The 12,266-nt window shown below is 33.7% G+C and overlaps 1 protein-coding gene across 2 annotated transcripts in view; it reads left to right on the forward strand.

The window, feature by feature from the left end:
• The first annotated feature begins 4,756 nt into the window (after positions 1–4,756).
• CSRNP3 (cysteine and serine rich nuclear protein 3) overlaps positions 4,757–12,266 on the forward strand; it is a 106,864-nt gene continuing 99,354 nt past the window's right edge. Inside the window, exon 1 of one of the 2 annotated variants that reach the window (XM_053597391.1) lies at positions 4,757–5,010. The gene's annotated coding sequence lies outside the window, so the exon portion shown is untranslated. The remainder of the gene's footprint in view (positions 5,011–12,266) is intronic. The other variant, XR_008381235.1, reaches the window with a different exon arrangement.

Here is a 12,266-nt window from a genome sequence, read left to right on the forward strand (position 1 = left end):
CTTTGATACTCTAATATCCAAATAGAATGAAAAGGATAAAATTCCAGTAGGCTTGGACAGGAGAGAGAGAGAGAAACTGTCTACCTCAGCTGGCATTGTCCAAAGTTATCTATTTTTTTATCTTTCCATAACTAGGACATTTTTGTCTTTTCTCTACATTTTTCTCCTTATCTTAGGAATCAAATACTAAAATAAAATAGGAACACTTTCCTCTGTGAACCTTATTTAAAGAAGGTTCTCTTGTTTGACACTTAGTCTCGCAACCATCACATTAACAATATTTGAGTCAATAACTTTTCATACTATTGCAAAGTTGACAAACTAAAGCCAACACAAATCTAAAGACCTGTGAACTTGCTGCTTTTTAAACTAATAAAACTAGTTTAATCAATCTTTAATCAGTGCTCTCTACTTCTACATCTAATTGGTAGCTGAACCAATGACCTATTCACTTATTTATTATTTATTTATTTTGGTATCCCCAGGTAGACAGTAGAATCATTGACTACCAAGGCTATCACTGAGACCAGAGACAATTTTATTCAACTTTAAATATTCCATTTTCTTTGTGGATTTCTTTCTCCTCCTTCCTCAGTTACTACCCTTCGTTCGTGTCTTCATCATTTCTTCCCATCCCCTCTTCATCAGACCTCCACTGAAGCCCTCTACTGGGCGAATCCCTTCTTCAACAGCCAACATGATTTTCTTTATTTATTACGCTACCCAGGCTCTTAGCTCATCCCTCAGTGACTTCACAATGTCTTTTATGTTGCAAAAATCTCCTCCCCTCAAGCTTCAGGGTGCTCCAAGAGGGAGTACCAGACTTCCTTATTCTCCCTCAACATCCATACACATGCCTAAATCTCTTGTCATCCATTTCTCCTCGAAGTTCCTCTCCTTCTAGTTAGTAAAATTCTTTTACTTTCCTCAATTAGGCATTCGCTTTTCTTCGCAAGTGCCTGCATGTGGCTTCTCCAGCATGTCAGCCTCGGGGTAGCCAGTCCTCTTACCTGGCAGCTCCGAGTTCCTGGGGACTGTTTCAGGAGGCTCAAGTGGAAGCCACAAGTGTTCTTAGAACCTCACCTGGAAATTTTCAGAACATCTCTTCTATAGTTTCTGTTGGTTAAGCAAATCATTAAGACCAGCTACAGACAACAGCAAAGGAAATTGGACACTACCTCTTTCAGGAAAGCGAACAAAGATTCTGCAGCCGTTCTATATACATGTGTGTGGTATATGTATCTATGTGTGTGTATATACAAATAGTATATACACACACATACATATGTATATAAATAAAATATATCCTCATGAGAAAAGTCTTCTGTCTTCTAGATTGTGACATCCAAAAGAAACTTCTGATATGTGAGTAAATGATTTTTATTTACAATGATTTTTCGGATTTTAGGAGACAATATTGAAAATGAAGAAGTCATATTAACTGTACATAAAATGCACATTCAGTCAATAAAATATGCTTAGTACTTTATTTTTTCCCAAGCCACAGAGACTATAACCTTCTTGGGAAAAGTATATATTTCATTTTTATATCCCTAGTAACTGTCTCAAGGCTTAGTATGTGGTAACTTCTCAATAAATGTTTGTTGAATTGAATGAATTAGTCCTGGATTTTGAGGCTAATATAACTGACTTATTGACGTCTCTAAATGTTCTGTGAAGGAGGATGAAATGTAGTAAGAAAACCCAGCCTGACCAAGGGGGAACTCACCCAGAGCACATGGTATTAATACCAGTTAATGTGGAAACACAGATGGTGTAAGTCTTCCTTCACACAGTGGAATGCTCCAGGGGTCTTCCACTCAGCCTAAGTCTATGCCTAAATTCCTCCAAGAGGAGGAACATAGCAAACATTTCAGATAGCTTCTGATAAGTCTTGGTTATTTTGTAGAGAAGAGGAGTAAATAAAAATGATTCTATGAGGCCTCTTTGTCTTTAGAGAAAAACCAAGCTATCAACAGCATGAGTTGACCTTTTATTTTTTTCAACTTATAGATTTTAATATGGTAAAGTAAATTAAAACACTTTCTTACTCTTGGATGGAATTTACTTCTCAAAGCTGTGGTCATATTTTTCTCTGTTAATTTCAAATGTAAGAAATCATGGCTAATGAAGCTGTGGTATAGGCAGAGACACTGTTGTTAATTGTGTAATTCGAGGATCTCTGGGGCTATTTTCTTGCTATGTCACTGACAGAAATTCCAGAATTTTGATTGGAAGGAAGGATATATTTGTAATTTGTTTTAATCTTGAGGAAATTTTATGAGATTTAACATTATAGTACTTTCTAAATTTATTTCTATTTTTTTCTACATGTATTAGGAAAAAAAATCACCTCATATTGCTAAAAAGTCTTATCTACTTATATTTGTTTATCTGTGCTATTAGGAGAATTCATTTAAAATGTTTTTAAACAATCTTTAGAATTTTTATGTCACCTTTTTAAAATCAATATTAGTTGACAGTTCTTGGTTAAAACCAATTTAAGGAATTGTAGCATAAAATATTACTATGTATTTCCACAATATGCTTTCTGAAGGTTTTTTTCTATTTCTGGTTTGCAAACTTAAAAACTTAGGCATAAGATGCTGGAATAACTCGCCACGGTCAAAATGATAGTAGACCTGAAGAGATCATTACTATTTCATGGTTCATTCTGTCTCTTTTTAGATCTTTCTAGTTCTAGTGTCTACCTTTAAACACCTTTTTCTTCTATAATGGCTTTAACACTTTCTTATATTTAGTACATTGGTTTATAGATCATAGGCTTCCCATTGGAAACTCAGCGTTTTACTGGTGATTTGTTGTAATTGCTAGCTGTTTTTATATTCCTTGTATTTATTTAGTTTTTGTTATTGTTGAATTGTTCCTTTGCATACATAGGTACAAACTTCACATATATGCATATTTTTCCCAACTTCATACCCCTTCTCCCAACTCATACCTCCTAAAAACTTGGAAGTAACTTAGTTTTCTACTGATTCTTTCCTTCCATTCAGCAACCATTTTATTTCACTGTTTTTGAAGTGATGCAGTAATGGCTGCCTTTTGTTTATTTCCTTGTACATTAGCATGAGGGCATCAAAGATATTCACTGGAATGCACACATCTTCAAGAACCCAGAGGTATTCTACATGCCAGAAACACTTTGTTTTCCTTTTTCTTTTAATGCTCCAAGGTTTAGTTACTTTAGCGTAGCTCTTGAGTGCAGAAGGAAAAATGAACATGAGCAGTTTGGAACAAACGCATTAAGATGACGACATTGAAAACATATTTGAATATTTCTTTCAATGTTAAGAACAAACCACCCAAAGACATTTATTTAAGTTACGAAACACTTTAATAATAATCTACAAATAATCTTATAGAGAAAGATATTAGATCATTGTATTGTAAAGACAGTTACTTAACCACACTTGCCTATTCAGGCTTAAATTTTTTTTAAAATTTTAATTAACATAAATATTTGTGCTATAATATTTTTAAAAAATTTCTTACTAATAGAAGGCTTAAGCACATATATACATACATGTATATATGTTTCGATTTATAGATTTTTTCATTCATATATGGATAGCACATATAGTCACATTTTAAGATTAATTACTGAATTATTTTATTAAATATGCTATATGTCTAAGCATTCAGAAAATTTATTATAGAATCTATATTTATGGTGCTTCTTACTTTTCCTTCTGTGCACTTTGTTGTACTTGGCATGTATTTGTCATACAATTTTGACTGGGATTTACAAGCCTCAAATTTTCAAAACCAATTCAATTTAGATAGTTATTAAAGGTCTATTAAATCAATATTGTTTATTGATTTTCAATAACTAAATACTTTTTAAATTTAGAAATCCATAAACCATTTTCAAATTTTTAGGCATCATTTTAGGGCTTATTTTTATATTTTAGAAATATAATCTGACTATACACACATATTATATATATAAATGCTATATCTATGCAACAGAACATTCCTATAAATGTTGAGCTGTCATCTCTGAAACTACTTGTTAACACTGAAATAAGACAAGGGAAATGGTATGTTTTATTGAGGTAAGCTGTCTAAAGTAAATTACTATAATTTTAAAAATTAATGTGAGCCATATGTTCTTTGGATCTTTAAACTGAAATCTGCATTGTCCCTTGAAGTCAGCTGTTCTAGGACTGTGTCATCTTTTGAGAATAAAAATGATTCACTTTATCACCTAGTTTATCAAAAGTAATTAGGATATATACATATGTTTATTCATATATAGTGTTTTTCAGTGACTGAGATTTTAATTAAGATTTTGAGAGAAACAGCAATTATCCTTCTGAAAACAAAAAACCAAAAAGAAACACTGGCAATCTAAAGGTTAACACATATTGTCAAATCATTCAGTAGCACAAGGCTCTTTAATAACATTTGTACAAAAATACTTTCAGAAAGCATAAGGTAGGAAACGGCTTTTTGCACGTTGTCTTTTCTTAAATTATTATTCAGCCTCTTATTAAAATGAAATCTAGTTAACTTCTTTTCAATGCTTGCTCAAATGTTTTCTATAATAATAAAAAAAAATCTTGCGAAGGGATTTCCATAAGTTGTGCTGCATTAATGACTTAGAGCAGCTTCCTAATCTGTTATTCCTTCCTGCTAGTAGACCTCAGCTGATAAAAATATCCATAGACACAGTGAAGTCAGTGGCACGCCTGGCTTTCTCAGACAAAACTCCATGTGATCACATATAGGCAGCCTCAGTGAGGCTGATGCCGTGCAGCAAGCAGTAGGTAATGAGTCTTTGTGCAAGTGAAGCTCTTGTCGCTGAACAATAAAGCATATGGTACCAGCAATAAAACACGGGGCTGGGAAATTTCAGAAGATTCCACTGAACCAGGAAGAACTGTGTCTTCGGTGATGCTGACACACATTATAAAATGATTATCAACTTATTTTGGATTCTAATGAATAAAGAGTGCAAGGACTAAACTACAGCTGTTTGAACAGGTTGGTGATTTTATAAATTACTCCAAGACTTCCTTGTGTTTGACTGAATTTGAATAAGAATGGGCTGGTATGTGTTTTGCCTTAAACAAAAACTTTGCAGGATTTTCATAGTGGGTAATGGGAAGGATGTACTTGAATTGACCCAAGGTGATTAAATTGTTGATGTAGTCAGCTGGGAGGAAGAAATATTAATATCATTGCATTAAACTGAAAAGTTATTTATTCTATTTAGAAATGTGAGGGTAAGAAAAAAATTCACCCAATAATCTCTCATCTTCTATACCAGAAATAGTATAGAAGAAAGGAGAATACTACTAAAAATAGCTCAAATAAAAAGCTTCAAAATTATTTTACAGCATTAAAAATTTTGTACTGTAATAGTTTACATGGCTTATAAATTGGATGATATGTCATTCAGAATTTGTTGATATGTTTCAGTATACTGCGAAAGGAAGATTTGGATTATTTAATTATTTAAATAAAAAAATTTATGACCGAGGGAATTTTAAAACATTAATAATGTTATTGAGACAATGTATTTTATACTTTAGTAACATACATCTATATGCCTCTGTCGTGGGTTTTTTTATTTTTTAATGCTCCATTTCTTCTGGCAAATGGAAAAGATTATTGCATAAAACATTTTACTTTATAGATGTTATTTATTCAAGTACGGTTAAAAAAATTAGCTTAATTTTTGAAAGAGGAATGGATTAATCATTGGATAAATGCATGTTTCCATTGGTTTACCCTTTAGAAAAGAATATGTGCCTTTATGAATATTTATGAAAATATGAGCACACATGACCTTCTTTATCTAGAAAATAACCACTTCTTGTATTAGCAATAGCCAAGTTTATGTTGCAAACAGAGAGATTGCGGCATGTAGGAAGACAAGGAAAGAAATAACTCTGGCAAATAATAGCACAGCACTGAACATCTTTGCCAAAGACAGGCAAGCATGACTGCTATATGAAACCTTGAGATTTAAATACACAGTTTAAACTTTTCCTCTACATTTTTACTGGTGCATTGTTTCAAAGGCATCTTGGGACCTAAATTCCTTACAATTAATTTTTGGACCCCATTTAGGCTGATAGTCTCCAAGGCACTTAGGCATATTTAACATTTTACAGAATTATTATAGTGACCTCATGTATTTGTACAGTGGCTAATACAAATTTATGCCTGTGAGATGCTGTTTCAACCTCAGCTACAGAAAGAAATGGCCCATGTGCCAGATTATACGTGCAATATGTGTTTGAATTTTTCTAAAATGCTGTTTCAAAAACAAGAGAAGTTAATGAAAATTTAAAATTGGCCTGCCACACGTATTTAAATGAAGTATTTGACTATTTGGGTTTCCTTGGTTACCACAGTTGCTGCTGACAGCTTCTATTGGTGGGGAGGGGGTAAGCGGTGGCAACAGGACGCTAAAACAAAGCGTTAAAATTATGTATCCACTAACAGACGTGGGAATGCGATGCTCACAGCCCAGTAAAACCCGTGCCCACTTGCCATCGCCTATTCCTGCTCTCCCGAGATTCAGGTACCGTGGCCGAACTGCAGTTCCACAATTCCTTACCCAGCATTCCATTTCAGCTGCTGGAGAACTGCCTGAGCCTTATGCAAATGAGAGCAGCTCAGAGGCTTTGACTGCAGAAGCCAGAGGAGGGGGGCAGAAGGGAGTTCAAAGGTCACAGGGCTGGTGGAAAGCTGGATCAGTTGCCTGAAAAAAAAAATGCACTGGGCTCCTCTGCAGCAGTGTTTTGCAGCAGTCAAATGAAGTGTGCTTTATTTTTGAGAGTGAAGATTTCACAGCGTGTGTGTCGTATTCGTTTAAAGTGCACGCAGGTATGGTGACATTTCATGATGCGCCTGATTTTGTTTCCATTAAAGACTCTGATGAGGATTGGGTATTTTAATTCATTGTGGCAGTTGGCAGGGTGTTCCTGGTTTTCAGGCTTCCCCTAACTAGTTTATTATTCAATTTCCTTTTTTGCGATTTCTCTGTTTGAAATAGGGATGTTTTGTTCCAGTGGAATAATTTCACGTGAGAAAAAACTGGGTTTGGGCTTCTAAATGATTCCATTTGGGGGTGTAAGTTTTGATATGCAGAGATGTCTGAGTTGGAACATCTAGATAAATATCAAGTCTTACAACTTTCATGGAATGTTCGCGTTTTTAAGGAGATGTAATTTAAATTAGATCTGAGTTCCTATGCTAAGATTCTTGTGAGGTATCTGGAATTAAATAATGGAGTTCTTTTGTTCATATCCCATACATCACAAGGACAGTTTCAGTAAGTTATGTTTTCACTTCAAGAGGGGGTTTTGGTTTTGAGAGTTTTGTTCCTGTATTTTATTGCTACACATCTGGTCAGAGAAATCATTTCTTATTGTGTGTCTAGATGCTTTAAATCCCTGTTTGGTTTTTCTAATTGTTATTCATTGTCTTTAGGACTTTTTAGGTAATGCTATTTGAACTCTGTGTGTTCAACTTCCTCTGACTTTTCCTTTCAGTTAAATCTGGATTGTAAAGTGATCCTCGTAAATGTCACAGGCAGGACAAAAGTCTCCTTTTCTCCCTGTGCTAAATATCACACTTCTGTAAAATGTGTGATTACATCATAGTAAAGTCTGTCCTGCACCAAACAAATGTGTACTCACTTTTATTGTTCATATTGTGTTTTTATTTCCAAAACATATTTTCAAATAAACTTAATTAAAACAGGATGATCAAACTGTTTATACATAGCATAAAAAATTTCAATAATTCAGTAGTTACAATGATGATGAAAAATGTTATTTTCATTTACATCAAGTGTACATCTGTCTGTATTACAGGTTATACGTGTATGAAAATATGTTGCAAAGGAGGAAGAGGCAAAAATAGCATTTAGCCATGAAATTCGTGCTTTATGATTTTATATTTGCGTAAGATACATAAAAATAAATTTTATGAAGCTTATGTGTGAAATGTTAGTACATATTTAGATAAACTTAATTACGTTTTTGCATAAAACTCCCTGAAAAAGGGGAGTTAATTTTATCATAATAATGTCGTAGTTTGGCAACAATATCTTTTATTTTATAATGGAGGGGGGCTGGAGAGGTGCCCCAAACAGCAGGTGGGCATTTAAAACGGTGCAGGACAATTATTTCAAATATTTGTGAAATTCACTTTGTAGTGGTTATTCAGGTCCAGATTCTCACCCTTTATCATTCTGTGGGGACATTGTGACATTTATCCAGGATCCTGAGGTTAATTCAGAGAAAGGAATTCATGTTTTGTATGAGCTTTTTAAAAAATGCAAAATCTGACATTTCTAATCTTCTAAACTCTCTTTTGAAACTTTCCATAAGGACTTTGGCTAAAGAGCACATATTTTAAATAAATAGTTTCCTTTTTTATCTTGATCAAAATATACTATTCTGTTCCCTGGCCCAAATAATATCTGTAGACTTTTTCCTATATGTGTACACACATACACACACATATACAGACACACATGTATATTTAGCAATATAAGTATATTATATTTTGTATATTAACATATATTATTATTTACATATATATTATTTATATTTTAAGCAGCCATATAAAATATTTCTTACTGGTAAATCCTATTTAGTCCAACAATTTTTAATAAAAAAGCTTTTATTTTGCCTTTAACTTAGATAGTGGCTACAGTTTGTGTTCAGTAACCTCTGTGTATGTTCTAAGCAGAGAGTGAGAAAAGAACCAAGTTTATCATTCATTTAGGCAGTCCAGTACTTTTAACTTTGTCACCGCAACTCCACTAGTAAGCACATTTTGAATATGGAAATAAAAACATAGAGCAGGCAAAGAAGGCGAGCCCATGAAGATTCTGGGAGAAAACATGATAATAGACAAATGTGAAATAAAAAGAATTGTTGTGCTTCTGTGAGCCACAAGAGAGCTATATATGTCTTGTAGCTAATTTATGGCTTTGAAATATCCTGGATAATTTATGTCTCTATGCAGATTCACTCAAAACTATGAAGTCTTTTTGCATTAGCTTGGGCCATAGATTTCATATTACACAAATCTCAGCAGCATGTACATAGTCAGTTTATAATCTGGATATCTAAATGGACATAGAAAAATGTATCTGTATAAATACCATTCTAATCAAATATGAGAAGTCAAAAAGATAATCCAAAACAAATGGGTGGGCACTTTGTACACTCAAAGAGATAGCATTGTATCAGACTTGAAGGAATGCTTAAGGATTTTTCAGAAATGAATTTCCAGCTCGCTGATTACCAGTCTGTCTTTGTCATCACTTGAAACTAGAGACCATATTGTAGGCTTGGAAAAGATTTTAGGGCAAACATGTTGCATTCAGTCTAGCAGCATGGAACATCGTCTAAAATCCACAAATAACTGTTGTCATTTTGAAATCACGTGTGTAGGTTTCAAGTTGTGTTATCGTTATATTTGTCCTTCTCCTGAACTTCTGGAGCCTATGAAATAGAAAGAATTATATTACTTGTGAAATATTGAAGGAAAATACTCAAAATAATTGAGTATTCAAAACAATCACATTTCTTTATTTTAACATGACATTTTAAAAGAAATAGTCAAGGATTGCCTTTTTTTTAAATTCCGTATTCTAGAATTTAAATACAATTGAATCAAATTCATTGAAAACTATAAGTATATTAAAATTGTAAAATGATACTAAAGATCTTATTAGAGCTATAGTAATGCTATAGTAATACTTTATCTGGAAGAGTAGAAAATAATTTGTATAATATAAAATGATTTTTCAAATATTTAAAGTTTATAACTACAAGGACCAGTTTTTTTAAATGCTTATTATTTCATGAAAACAAAATATAGTGCACATCATTCTGCCTTGTTGAGCAAAGTGGAAACAGTGCAGGCTTTTCTTCATGGCTTAAGAATGGTAATTTCCACCATTATATTCACATTTTGCAAAAGACAAAAGTATTCCCAACTGTTCTCTAGCACCAAAGAGTCTCTTATTATTACATGCTTTTGACTATCTTATTTTTTATCTAAAAGTGTATTATTTTTAACACAATTAAAAATTGTTTCTTGTCTGGGAACAACCTAAAAATCAATTTGTGAATCTGGCTTACATTACATTGTAACTCATTTAGATTTTGCTGGGCAAAAGGAGAGAAACATTCTTCCCTATATCTCTCCTATGTACTGGACTTCTGACACATAGGAAATAAAGACAATTCATGGTAAGCTTTGCATGAATTTTAGGATATTGAAAATTATATGAATTCTAAATAAATGAAAAATCATTCTGTTCTTGTTGCTACAATTGAGACTTGGTCATATTAAAGTATCAATAGCAATCTGAAATTACTTAATGTCTATAAGGACATGAGGAACCTCATACACAAAAGAACATACAGAGAACAATTTTTTTTTTTTTTTTGTGGCATTGGACTAATCACTAGTACTATATACCTCTTCTTGCCAATTTCAGCAGTTGTGGTACATCTCATTTTCAAGCCTGGCATCAAATTCACCACCTTCCACTACCATACTAGAGAGGAACCATTGTTGCTTGGGTGATCCTTTATCTCCATGCAAACTTAGGAATTCATATATCCATTTGGAAGTGCATTTAGCTGTGCGTGCCCACGGGCATGCTCATGCTAAAAGAAATCTGAGCTCCCCCACTTCTGCGAAACTTGCTAGTACAATGTATATGGTGAGGTACACAGTGTGAAAGATCCACAGGCAGCTCATAGTATGTCAGTGAGCGCTCTTCCACACTGAATGATTTTGATGTTCTGAAAAAGTATTATTTCCATGACGGTAGCGTTGAGCCTGTAAGAATGAGAACTTGTCCGAAATGTTTGGGGAATACCTTCATTTTCTGATCTTAGCATTGTAAAAAGCCTGAGTGCTCCTTCTTTAACAAATCGGAGTAACATTGTGTAGTACAATAACCCTTATAGCTTTATGTCAAGCCAAAAAACAAGAATAACCCTGTATTTTGTTTTCTTGAAGGGTAAATGATTTTATTATTTAGTGTGTTGTGTGTGACTTCCAGGTTGGAATGTTCGACCTTTTTGCTTCTTGGCCATACTTTAGAAGAGTAAGTGTTGTCTTGGGCCACACATTAAATACACAAACACTAATGAGAACTAATGAACAAGAGGAAGGTCTATGCATATTTTCCTAATATTGCACACCAAGGATGAGATGATCCTCATGCAGCATGGACTGTAGGTTGGACATGCCTGAGCCTGGGTCACATCCATGATATGCTCTGCCCCTTATAAGCCATCTGCCCTTGACATTGTCTATGAAATCTTGAAGCCTCATACCAGTCTCTGTTATCAATGGTCTTTTATGAAAATGCAACGTCATGGCATAAGAGCATTCTAAATGATAGAGAATATTAGTTTTTTGACCCATAGTAGTCGATTCCCTGGTAGTGATAAGGCAAATTCAGCTTAAGCTTGCAGTTACAAAAAATCCTGATGGAACAGCTTAGGTTTCAATGGATGAGGAAGAAATTCGTTTTCCAAAACTAGGAAGCTACCAGGATTTTATTGGAGGTTATACCTGCGTAATACTGAGTAGCTCATGCCTTGACTTTGGATGGGGCAAGTAGAGAAAGCAATCAGCATGTTCACCAAGGTTCAAACTGTATGCGGCTTTACAGATATGTATCTTAAATCTTTCCAACCAGAAGTGCAATCTTGTCAAAGTCCTCTGATATGATGTGGCAATATGTACTTTTCTGAAGTGTCTTATTTTATATCCTTTATTGATTTTCAAATTTCCATCTTTGAGTCTTTGATGTACTATATTCCCATTTTGACTTTGTACAGTAAAGGCAGCCGTTCATCTCTGATAAATGTCTATCCAGAATTTCCATCTAATCCACAGACGATGCGTTTTTCAATTACAGGGGGAAGTTGACACATATTAGATGTTCAAGAAATGTTTGCTGAGCCAATGTTGTCATAGGGCATGAAGAGTTTAATATTATCTTATGATGTAGAAGTGATAATTTGTTTCAATCATGAAATGATCTGTATGTCACAGATTAATTGCTATTTTAAATGCTCTATACATCATAATGATGTTGAAAAATATTGCATCAACTGCTTTAGTCACAAGGGTTTCAATACTTTTTTTACTTAAATTATTTTAACAGCAAGACTTAATAGAAGTAGTTTTTGGTAAATACATATGTATTGGTAACACATTTTGGTTCAACTGGAGGAACA

Source organism: Nycticebus coucang, chromosome 7 (assembly GCF_027406575.1).
Source record: "Nycticebus coucang isolate mNycCou1 chromosome 7, mNycCou1.pri, whole genome shotgun sequence".
Taxonomy (NCBI): Eukaryota; Metazoa; Chordata; class Mammalia; order Primates; family Lorisidae; genus Nycticebus; species Nycticebus coucang.